Source organism: Neophocaena asiaeorientalis, unplaced genomic scaffold (assembly GCF_003031525.2).
Source record: "Neophocaena asiaeorientalis asiaeorientalis breed wild unplaced genomic scaffold, Neophocaena_asiaeorientalis_V1.1 scaffold409, whole genome shotgun sequence".
In the NCBI taxonomy this organism is placed as follows: domain Eukaryota; kingdom Metazoa; phylum Chordata; class Mammalia; order Artiodactyla; family Phocoenidae; genus Neophocaena; species Neophocaena asiaeorientalis.
Window position 1 is genome coordinate 202,635 of NW_020175208.1, and position 12,201 is coordinate 214,835.

At 45.7% G+C, this 12,201-nt stretch overlaps 1 pseudogene; it reads right to left on the minus strand.

Moving 5' to 3' along the window:
* Positions 1-399: 399 nt before the first annotated feature.
* Positions 400-1,058, minus strand: LOC112413359 (40S ribosomal protein S15 pseudogene; annotated as a pseudogene).
* Between the last annotated feature and the right edge of the window lie 11,143 nt (positions 1,059-12,201).

The following is a 12,201-nucleotide window of genomic DNA, read 5'->3' on the forward strand; positions in this document are numbered from 1 at the left end:
CTACACCCCACATAACGGGCTTGCCAAGAAACCAGCGCAGCTACTCAGCTCTGAGAGCCTACCATCCCTTAAATAAATCCTCGCTTTGCTTTCTTGACCTGTCTCCTCTCTGAATTCTTTCTGCAAAGAGAGGAGAGCCTACTCTCCCGCAACATGGGCTCCAGCTGTAACAGCCCAAAATACCTGCAGACATCGCCAAATGTCCCCTGCGGGGCAAAACCACACCCTGTTGAGAAGCTGAGAAGCAGTAAGGGAGAGGGTACCTGGAAAGCCCTCACAGAAAGAAGCCATGAAAATAAAATAGCAGTTGAGCCAGACCTTGTTTGTTTGATGCTTTAAATTCCAATTTCTTTCTTTCTCTTCTGTAGAGAGAAGTCTGTGCCTTTATTGGCCAGCCCGCTACTTCAGGAGAACGAAACGGGAGGAGTGCGTGGCCCCCGTGCCCGGCAGGGCGTGCTACAGGCTTGTAGGTGATGAGAACTTGCCTAGGTAGTGGCCAGTCATCTCAGGGTTGGTTTTCATCAGGCTGAAGGTCTTGCCGTTGTAGACGCCCTCCAGGCTGCCCACCATTTTGGGCAAGATGATCACGCCGCGCTGCCCATCTCCACCACCTCAGGCTCCTCCGTGGGAGGCACCGCCTTCTCGGCCTCGCGCAGGCGCTTCAGCAGCCACTCGAGGGCTGCTTCCTCCGCAGGACGTAGTGCGGCCGCCGCCGCTGACCCGGGCTGTACGGCTGCGTCAGCTGCGCGCAGGCCGTGTCCAGTAGCTGGTCGAGGTCCACGCGGCCTCAGGTGAACTTGCGGAAGGCACACGTCTTCTGCTCTACCTCCGTCACCTTGTTGGCACTTCCTAAATTCCAGTATCATCATTTACTTTACACGACTTATAAGGAAACCGTATTTCCCAAGCCAAAATTCAGGACATATGACTTAACAGAGGCTTAAAACAAAACAAAACACGTCTATGAACGTATTTATTCGCCAGCACTCTACAGTTTAAGTCACACTTGTATAGGTTTTTTCCCCTCCTCTCTTACCCCTTTTATCCTTTACAGGCATTTCCCTTAACAAATCTCTTGCATGTCTAATCCTGTCTCGGCTCCTGCTTCTAGGAGGAGTTGACCTGTTTCAATGACTCAAAAAAAAAAAAAAAAAAGGTATTGGTGAAGGAAGAAACATATGGCCATCGAGGGTGCTGCTCAGATGGCTCTAACAGAACCTGCCGCCAAGAGCAGGAGCTGACTGACAACCTTGGCTGCCACCCGGGGTTACAGGCGCCAGTCTTTCGCTGGCTGCCTCTGGGCAGTGACTGAGCTCGGCAGGGGCACCAGCACGGAACTATTCCCGCCAGAGAGGTGACCCCTCTAAGGGGAAAGTTTAGCCTGGGGATTCCCCAGAGGCCTGGCCACGATTTTCTCAGAACTGTGCTGTGGTCTGAGGTTCTTCCTACCCAGTCCTTCTTCCCCCCTCTCTTTACACAGGGTGAGACCTGTACTGCAGAGGGCTCTCTTCAGACTGCGGCTCTTGAGCCTTCACAGGTGTTTCCCCCAATCGATCTCTTGCACTTCAAATCCTATTTTCCTGTCTGCTTCTCAGAGGATCTGACATGTAATGGATTCCCCTAATTCCACTAAAAAAAAAAAATTATATAGAGCAATGTAATATGTAGCCAAACTGTATCTGAGGTAATCGAATAGTTATATTACTTAAAATCAGGGGTGTACCAGAAAATTGGGATGTACAATCATCCTGTCTATGTTTCCTAGAAGAGTGGATTATATTTCTTTTTTTAATTAATTTTTTAATTGGAGTATAGTTGATTTACAATGTTGTGTTAGTTTCTGCTGTACAGCAAAGTGAGTCAGTTATACATACACATATATCCACTCTTTCTAAGTGAGGATTTCAGTACTAAGAACGGCCACTTCTTATTGCCTTCCCCGCCCCTCTACCCGGAACTTCCTCCAATAATTCATGGGACACCTGCACACCAATGTTACCCTAATTCCTTCCCCTGCCCCCTCAACATGGCTTTGGAATATCATTCTTTCCAGGTAGAGGAATGGAACCCTGGATGCATTCAGGTGACAAAGATATGAATCCTCTAAGCTAAGATACTGTTTCACCCCCCACCCCCAAGGAAATCTCTCTCCTCCTTCTCGTCCATCCCTCCTCCTCTTCCTCTTCAAATGTGAGAACCTCTATCCCACCATGAAGATATGAGACTAGGATATAAAGAAGGTTGGAACTTGAGGATCAAGGGTTGGCCTTTGTAATGACAAAGAGAAAAACAGTCCCTACCATCAGGCACTCAGAGCAAGGCTACAACATTCTGCTGTCGAACAGAGCCAGTCTCACAGATCACCAACCTCAGACAAGGCTGACAAACACCATTCTGTAGTCATGTCTGAGCACAGACAAATACGAAGCCACTGTGCAAACCACAGAAATCACCCAGCCCCAGCTAACACAAATGACAGCTGTCCCTTCACCAACCATGGCTTTAGCTCTGCTGCCTTTGTCTCACCTTCTATATAAAAACTGAAATTCCTGAGCATAGAATCGATCCCGCTTCCTGATAACATCCAATCCAGAGCAAACCCCTGCTTCCTTAAAACTTCCCCCACATCACTTAACACAAGCGCAAGTTCTATTACAAGTCCCTTGTGCTAAGAGGCCCCATGACTCCTCATCTATGCATGTACACAGCCTCCTTCACTGCAACAAATCAGTAAATCCAACTTTGTTCCTAGTGGTCTTCGGCTACAGGGCATAGACAGGTGGTCCACAGGTGCTGGATCCAGCCAATGAAAGAAAAAGAGAAGAAATGAAAGGCAAGACAATGATGAGAAAAAAGGTCTCAGTACAAAGAGTCGAGGTGTAGATGAATCTCCTGACTAGGGTTCCAATTCTAACTCGCCCTGTGCCCTTGAACAAATCATACACAAGTGGAAATACATTGAACCTTCACAGGGCTGCAAAGTTAAGTCTGATGTCTGAGCAGTCATCAGTTTAGAAACGCACAGGACACCTGTGAGAATGGCTATCATCAAAAAGAATACAAATAACAAATGTCAGCGAGGATGTGGAGAAAAGGGAACACTCGTGCACTGCTGGCAAATTGGTGTAGCCACTGTGGAAAACAGTATGGAGGTTTCGCAAAAAACGAAAAACAGAACTATTTTATGACCCTGCAATTCCACTCCTGGGTATATATCAAGGAAAAATGAAAACACTAATTTGAAAAGATACATGCACCCCAATGTTCACAGCAGTATTGTTTACAATTGCCAAGATATGGAAGCAACCTAAGTGTCTATCAACAGATGAATGGATAAAGAAGATGTGGTATATAAATACAATGGAATACTACTCAGCTATCAAAAAAGAAATTTTGCCATTTACAGCAACATGGATGGACCTAGAAGGTATTATGCTAAATGAAATAAGTCAGAGAAAGACAAATACTAGACAAATATAAATACAAAGACAAATGATATCCCTTATATGTGAAATCTAGAAAAATACAACAAACGAATATAACAAAAAAGAAGCAGGGAATTCCCTTGTGGTCCCATCGTTAGGACTCTGTGCTCTTACTGCTGAGGGCCCAGATTCAATCCCTGGTCGGGGCACTAAAATCCCACAAGCCACATGGTGCAGACAAAAAAAAAAAAAAAGAGCAAGCAGACTCACAGATATAGAGTACAAACCAGTGGTTACCAGTGGGGAGAGGGAAGCGGGGAGGGGAAATATAGGGGTAGGAGAGAAAGAGGTACCAACTATTAGGTGTAAAATAAGCTACAAGGATATATTGTACAACATGGGGAATATAGCCAATATTTTATGATAATTATAAATGGAGTCTAACCTTAAAAAATTGTGAATCACTATATTGTATGCCTATAACATATAATTTTGTATATCAACTATACTTCAATAAAAAATAAATTAAAAAAAAGAAAGAAAGAAACGCACATGTCTTTCAGGAGCAAAAACAGACCAATAATGATCGTCGCCTTCCAGAGACTTAAAAGGCCAAAGTTAACGGCTCAACTTTTAACTTGTGGGCCGAAGTAGAGGGCACCAGTTAGGACAATTCATGCTTCTAGGAGGGACCAGACTAAAGGAACTGTGATCTCAAAGAGAAGAAATCGAAAGGTGGGCAGAAGGTTTTCTATGCATCCTACCTGAGCCAAGTCAGCTTGAGCTGCGGGGAGGCTGCCTGTGTGGTATGGTGCCGCCAGCCAGATGGCCTTTAAGCCACCTGTTCTACCACACGGCTGCCACTTTTAGCCGTGTGCTTTACCTAGGGGAGGATCTAGGCCCCAGGTGGGGAAACGCAAGCTCCAAAGGTAAAGGGGGGCCTTAAGCGAGATGGAGCAACCTTTCTTGCCCTCAGTGGTGAAAATGTTAACCAGAAACGCCCTTGGCACAGTCTCACGGATGACCTGCCTGTGCCCTCGACTGGGGATCCTGCAGTTTCCTTACTCATACGCTGGTGGCCCTAAACCTGGCTTTCACGGCCTTCTGTGCTCTGATGAGGGTCCAAGGTTCGTCACCCGTACCCAGAAGCTATGGGGAAGGTTCCTTGCAGGCTGGTGAGGCAGAGCTCTTGGCTTCCTCTGTGCTGTTCCACCCTGAACAGAGTGCGGTTCCTGGTTCTCAGCTGGCTCACTGGGTCTCAGGATACCAGCAGGCGGCCTGGACGGAGGCAGTCCAGACTCACCACCAGGACGCTAACTGGGCCAACCGCCCTCCTGATCCCACCCCCCCACCACTCGCAACACCTCGCCTCATCCTCGCCCTCCCCTCCCCCTACCTTGCTCAGGGCCTCCTCCTTCTCTGGACCTCGGGCTCCCTCAACTCTCCTCTGGGCCTCAAGGGTCTTTCTCACCCTCTGGGCCCCTCAGGCCTGAGTATTTTTTGCCCTAATTGTCCTCACCTGGTCCGCTTTAAACATAGTTTAAAATCATGTCTTAGAAACGGGAAGGGAGGACGGGAGGCCAGGGCAGCTGGTTTACAAATGTGCCTCAAGATGGGCCTCATCCTTTCCTGGGAGATGGGTTGGAAGGAAGGCGGGGGATGAGTCTGGCCTCAGGCCCTTGCCTCACAGCTCCAGGATGAGAACTTGCTCTTAAACTAGAAAGATCTGGAAGGATTAGGAGCTGAGGTAACCCAGGATCCTTGGGTGGGGATTTTTGTTGTTGCTGTCATTTTGGGGGCAGGCCTTGAACACCTTAGGGAGGAAGGGGCGCCCTGAGCATAAACAGTCCTTTATTTAATGGTCCCCTGTGACAAGAGCCCTTTCACAGGAATTTGCTGGAAGAATTTGACCAACTGAGGAGACAAAGCTCATTGATTCCCTTCCTCTGTCCTCATGTCATCCGTTATTTAGCATCTTAGGGCGGCTGTTCAGAGAGGAGGACAGTGTTTGTTCCGCAGAACCTCATCCCTAGCACAGCCATGATCTTCAAAACCCTCTTTCTAATTTTCTGGGTCCTCAAAGAACTTGGGAAAGGGGACCTGGAAAATGGCAATTCAGAAACTTGAGATGAGACCAAAGCATCATAGAAGGGCCCACCCTTCTCTATCCCAAACTCTGGGTATGGTGAGTTGGATCCAGGAAGCCCCAAGGTGCCACCCTCCCCAGCTGAGCCTGTTTGGTTCCTTTTATTCCTCAGTAGCCTGAATATGGTTTTCATCTCTCCTTCAGGCAAGAAAATATTAGGTTGCTGTTCCTAAAGAAACAATAGTCCTCTGTGCAGAGGTTTGGAATCAAGGGTAAATCTTGAGAGGACCTATGTCTTACAGGTGCAGAGTCTATTACCTTCTAGCTGCTCCAGCCCTAAGTGTTCCTGAGGGCCACAATAGAATGCACAGTTTTCTTTTCCAGTATCCAAAATGAAGGTTATGGGTTAAAGAATGTGGCTGAGAAATCATCACAATATGTTTTAATTAGTTTACAGATTAATGTAGCTTGTTTGCTAAATACTTGCAACCTGGTCTGTTGCCTTGGGAGCAGGGCTAGAAACAAAAGGTCAGAATTGGGAAAATTGAATACAAATTGGCAAAGAACTCATCATATTTTATGACCGCCTCTCCAGCCAAGCCCCACATTCATTCCTCTTTCAGTTTAGAAGTGTCTTAACAACTCAAGAAAGGATCTAATGGAATTGAGGTAACCAGCACCTCGTTTGGTGCCATGCTTTTTGAGTGAATGAGCAAACGTTGCCATGGAAGTTTTGTAATCTCCTCCCCTCCCCCACCCCATGTCCCAACCCTCCCTCATAGCAATTTACCTGGCAGCTTCTCCACCAGCACTCAGCCTTAGCACACTGTCTTGCACATAGTAGGTATTTAATGAGTACATTGAAATAACTGGATACACAGCAGAATGAATACCACACAGTTGAGTGCTACCCACACTGAAATTCTTCATGAAGATCAAAGCAGAGCTGATGCCATGTTCAATTATTGCTCAACTCTTGGCAAGGATCTAAAGACAAACAGAAACATCTTGATCTATTTGTGCAAGAAGTCTGCTTGCAGCATCTGTAGCAAGTGTAAATTCTCATCTTAAAAACTGATGTCCCTGGCCTGGAGAAAATAGATTAATTTTTTTTAACACCAAAGACAAAGGCTTTATTATCTCAAAAGGAGCTTATTACACATGTTATTTAAGGAAAACATAATTGAAAATACTTCATCCTGGATATAGTGGACTGATTTGACACTAGACATTTTTTCAAAGGTATAAGGGGTTTTTAATCTTCATTATTGGAAGTACTTATGTTACCACTATTTCTCAAAGAGACTGTTATTTGCAGAAATATCACCAGGTTGCTTTTCAAGAGGAAGTGAGGAAGATTTAAATCCTGATTGGAAAGGATCACCTCTGAAGAACACATTTCCCAATTATCCTTCCATCAGCTGGCTCACTGGGTCTCAGGATACCAGCAGGGGCCTCCTGGGTGGTGCCTGCAACCAGTGATGGGGTTGGATGGGGGTGGCCTTGGGAGGAGGTTGGAGGGCAGGTTCACCCCCAACCCCCCAGGTGGAGGGTGGGGAAAGTGCTCAGCCTGCAGATAGCTCTGGTGACACTGCAGTTGGCAGGCTGTTAAGCAATTAGTGTCTCTTGAAAAGAAAGGGACCGACAACAATGGACTTGGCCCCTGCTAGTATCCTGAGACCCAGTGAGCCAGCCCAGGGTCCAAAGAACACACTGAATCCAAGTCTGAGCCATAATGACTCTTTCACTCCCACAGGGCTATGGACTTGGATTTTGGCTAAAAATATTTTTTTCCTTTCAAAAGACTAAGTATCACAAAATGATCTTCTCTCCCTGAACTCCAAGGAGCCACCCAACCCCCTCCCAACCCTAGTTCCTGGGCTTAAGATCTGAGTGGATTCTAGTCCCTCCGGCCTGGATCCTGGAGAGGGCAGATCTGAACGTCCTGGGCAATGAAGGGGCTGAAGTCACTTCACCAGCTGATGCCGGGACTCCTCTTTCCAGATGGGCGAGGGGGGAGTTCCACACCTCCTCTCCCAGGACTGGTGGTCAACCCCCGGAGGACTTCTTGGCCTGGGAGTATCAGCATTGAGGAATGGAGTCCCCGAGGTGCTGTGGAAGAGCCTTCTAGGGTGTTTGAGCAGCTACCACACCTTCCAGTCTTTTCCAGCCTTTAGCCTCTCTGGGAGTAACCTGGTATCTCTGACCAGAGGGGCGTGAAATATGGCCAAACTGGTCTCACCACCGGGGGGGTGGGGAGGGGAGAAGGGAGGCTTAAAATCTCTGAAAAACTGCACACACAGGAGGCTGAGAAGAGTAAAACCACCAAAGAATCTTGAGTTTTGACAAGTTTTTAAAAAAGTTTTTGTTTTCATTTTATTTAAAAATAAGGTACATTTGCATGGTTCAAATTCAAAAGCTACAAAAGGGTATATGGGGAGGAAAAGTTTCCCAGTCACAGTTTCCTTCCATGAAGGCAAACACTGTCCACAGTTTCTGTTTAACAAGCTTTTTTTCAAACTTCTGTTTGAAACTTTTCAAATGCTTAGAGGCTATTTAGTGGCACTGACTTAGCTCTACATTGGAGAAGAAGTGATGAGTTTCTGACCATCTTTAAAGGAGTGGTACTATTTGCCCAGCCTCTTGTCATTGAGGAAAGGTGTCCTTTGCGGGTCGGGGTGGAGCAGGGAGAAAAGACTGAACCGTTGCTATGGTTACTTCAGGTGATAGGGAATGCTGCACCCCTCACATGTGTTTGTTGGGGTCCGTCTCTGATCTGGGCGCCTGGTCAGGCAGGCCCAAAGACCCAGGGCTGCCTCAGACACAGGCAGCCAAATATCTTAACATACTGCAATAATGTTAGAAAATGAAACCCCGCAGTTCCCGGTTCCTTGGCTGTGGAGCCCACACGGCTCATGCTGTAATGCTTCTCCCAGGAACATCTCTTTCCAGGGCTGCACAAATGCTGTAGGATCATATGCCAGCTTGCTGGAGCTGACAGCTAAATGAATTTGGAGAGAACGAGGTGTACAGCATCTTTGAAATTGACACAATTAGCTAGAGAACTGTCAGCTCACAGGAAAAGACAACCAGCTTGCTGGAGATGAGACCAAGCCAGATGAGCAGACTATGGGCAATATTCTTTTCTCTTCAACGCAGATGTAATGAAGAGTGGCTACTAAATCCAGGCATTTTCATATACATCATCTCTCCCCACCCTGGCCATCACCTTTGTTCAATAGGTATTAGAATTCACACTTTACGGTTGAGGAAATTTTGGTTCAGAGAAGTTAGGTTGCCTGTTAGGGTACACAGGTGGTGCTTCACAGCTGCCTCTTAGTAATTCTGAGGTCTCTTCAGTCTGGGGATAAATGTTATTACTCATGCTGCACGTATGTAAATGATTAGGCCCAATTTAATGAGACTGTATTTTTCAAACAAAATATTCTTTGATTATCTTTTTTTTTTCTTTGATTATCTTTGATAGAAATGGGGATAATTATAGAGAGAAATGCTATGTGTCAATAGAAAAAATATAGCGTATTCTTGTGGGTTGTCAAATTCTAGCCATGCCCACTGTCTCTGAGCTTTTTGACCTCTTGGTAAACTGGCTCCTAACATTTGTACGTTTTAGTAATTAACATTTCCATTTTTCCTTTCCCCCTCCCAACTTGGTGTCACTGAGAACTAAAACCTGGCTGTCCAGATCCTTATTAGGACTGTCTAAGAAAAAGGAGAAGGAGCAGCAGAAGGAGGAGGAACCCTGCAAAGTGCAGCTGGACACCTCCATGCTCTGCACTGAGGAATATCTGTGGCTGTGACGCTGATGTAGATGCTAGCACCAGACATTCAAATTGCAAACTAGGAAATTCGTTGGCTTGGCGCTGCTATTCTCACTCCACCATCTAAAAATGTTTTGAGATGTGGCATATATATACAATGGAATATTACTCAGCCATAAAAAGAAACAAAATTGAGTTATGTGTAGTGAGATAGATGGACCTAGAGTCTGTAATACAGAGTGAAGTAAGTCAGAAAAACAAATTCCGTACGCTAACACATATATATGGAATCTAAAAAAAAAAAAGAATGGTTCTGAAGAACCTAGGGGCAGGACAGGAATAAAGACACAGACGTAGAGAATGGACTTGAGGACACGGGGAGGGGGAAGGGTAAGCTGGGATGAAGTGAGAGAGTGGCATGGACATATATACACTACCAAATGTAAAATAGATAGCTAGTGGGAAGCAGCCACATAGCACAGGGAAATCAGCTCGGTGCTTTGTGACCACCTAGAGGGGTGGGATAGGGAGGGTGGGAGGGAGACACAAGAGAGAAGGGATATGGAGATATATGTATACGTATAGCTGATTCACTTTGTTATAAAGCAGAAACTAACACAACATTATAAAGCAATTATACTCCAAAAAAGATGTTAAAAAAAAGAAAAAAAGTTATGGAACGAGGCAGGAGAGTGGGGGAGGGGGGAGTTGGATGAAGGTGATCAAAAGGTACAAACTTCCAGTTATAAGATAAATAAGTACTAGGGATGTAATGTACAGCATGACTAATATACTTAACACTGCTGTATGTTATATACAAAAGTTAAGAGAGTAAATCCTGAGTTCTCATCACAAGAAAAAAATTTTTAAAAATTTTGTATATATATGAAATGATGGATGTTCACTAAACTTATTGTGGTAACCATTTCATGATGTATGTCAGTCAAATCATTATGCTGTATACCTTAAACTAAGTGTTGTATATTAATTATTATCTCAATAAAACTGGAAGATAAATAAATAAATAAATAAATAAATGCTTTGAGCCCAACATCTAGAAATCTTCTAACTACCTTCTGGACTCAAAACCTGAGGTTACAGTTTATTCTAACCATTAGCCCTTTCCCCCCTTCATTTTCTATAGAAATGTCCCTCATTAAGTGCCTGATTGCTCACACTATGTAGAGGCTTAACTTAAGTGGGCACCCTGCTCCCACCTGCAGTACCATTTCCTGAAATGAAACACAACTGTTTCACCAGAGTGACTTATCCCACGTCTAAGAGACTGATTCAGTAAGATATGGGGCAATATACTTAGATTTGCTCTTTTCCTCTTGTTCCATCTATGGCGCTTCCGCCTTTGTAGATCTCTTATTTCAATACTTCGAACCCAAATCTCTCTGCACAGCTGCCAATTCAACTTTTAATATATGAAACTTATTTATGTTTCAAATGGGAGAATGAGGGATTCAGAGTATCCCACCCCAAAATATGCAAGCCTGGTGTAAGGATCATTTTGAGCTGAAGGCAATTAAGAAGAAACGGACACAAGAAAAATTCTCTGTCTTCTCTCTCTCTACCGGGAAAGACAGTTTGATTCTTTAATCACCAGAGACAACTCTAGACTCTTAGCCCAGAGATGACAGCAGAGAAATCTATACAACACACCTTGCGAAAACCCGTATTTTCCATTAACTCCCCCCGTTTATTTACCTTTTCACAATTTGCCACTCACTCCTAGAAGCTCGAAGTACTTTTCCTTTGTCTTGTCACTTCTCTACAAATTTACTGCTCTTATGATGCAATATATGCATCCCCTTAAATCTGAGGCTCTGAGACTGACGCACCCATAGGCTAGAATGGATGTGACACTGTGCCAGCTTCCAGGCCCAGGCCTTGAGGGACTAGCAGCTCCGACATCCTGATGCTGGGAACACTCGCCCTGGGAAGCGAGCCTCTGTGTTGTGAAGAAGCCCAGGAAGCCCTGTGGAGTGAGTGGTCCACATGATGAGGAATCAATGCTCCCAGCTGGCAGCCAGCAATAACCTGCCGGCTGTGTGATGCACCATTTTGAAAGTGGATTCTAGTTGAGCTGCTCCAGAAAGGCCACACGGAGCAGAGATAAGCCATCCCTGCTGATCCCTGCTCAACGTGGGTTTGTGGCAAAATATGTGATTGTTCTTAAGTCACTAAGGTCTGCTGTGGCTTGTTACACAGCAGTGCCCGGTCTCCTCCGTGTACTTGGGTCTCCCCTCCAAGTGCATGGCAGGTGGTGGGGACCCGCTTGGAGCTTCCCTCTCCCACTGCCTTTCTGGTGGCTTGTGACCTGCACTGGGTGTAGAGCAGTCAGTGGCAAGGGTGGCCTCTGTGGGGGTCAGGTATTGGGAGGGTCACACAGAGGGGGCTCAGGTTGCCTCAACAAGAACAGAACAAACTCTGGCCTCTCAGTCACTCATCGGCAGCCCGGAGTCCAGCTTGCTGGACCATAAACACATAGAGAAGATGGAATCTGCTGAGCCCATGTTGAACCTGGGAAATGAGGGCCTCAGCTGAACCAGGGGACAGGTCGCCAAAGCATTTAAACAACCTGATGCCTTTTTTTCTGTATATTTGTTTATTTAAAAAAGTGTAGGAAATGAATAAAATGCTGCCTCAAAAGTATATACAACAAATAAATTATTTTGAGTTAAGCATTGCAGATCCACACAAATCAGTCCCAACCTTGACCCAGGTTATGTTCCATGGACTTATGCTTTTCCCCCTTGACTCTTCCTTGAGACATCGCCCTCCCGTGCAAAATGACTGCAGCATTAACCAGTCCTGTCTGAGTCGGGCTTTGTCACAGGTACAGAGGATGGGCGTGAGGGCAGCCCGGCATCAGCAGACCCAGCGTGGAGGATACTGTGCT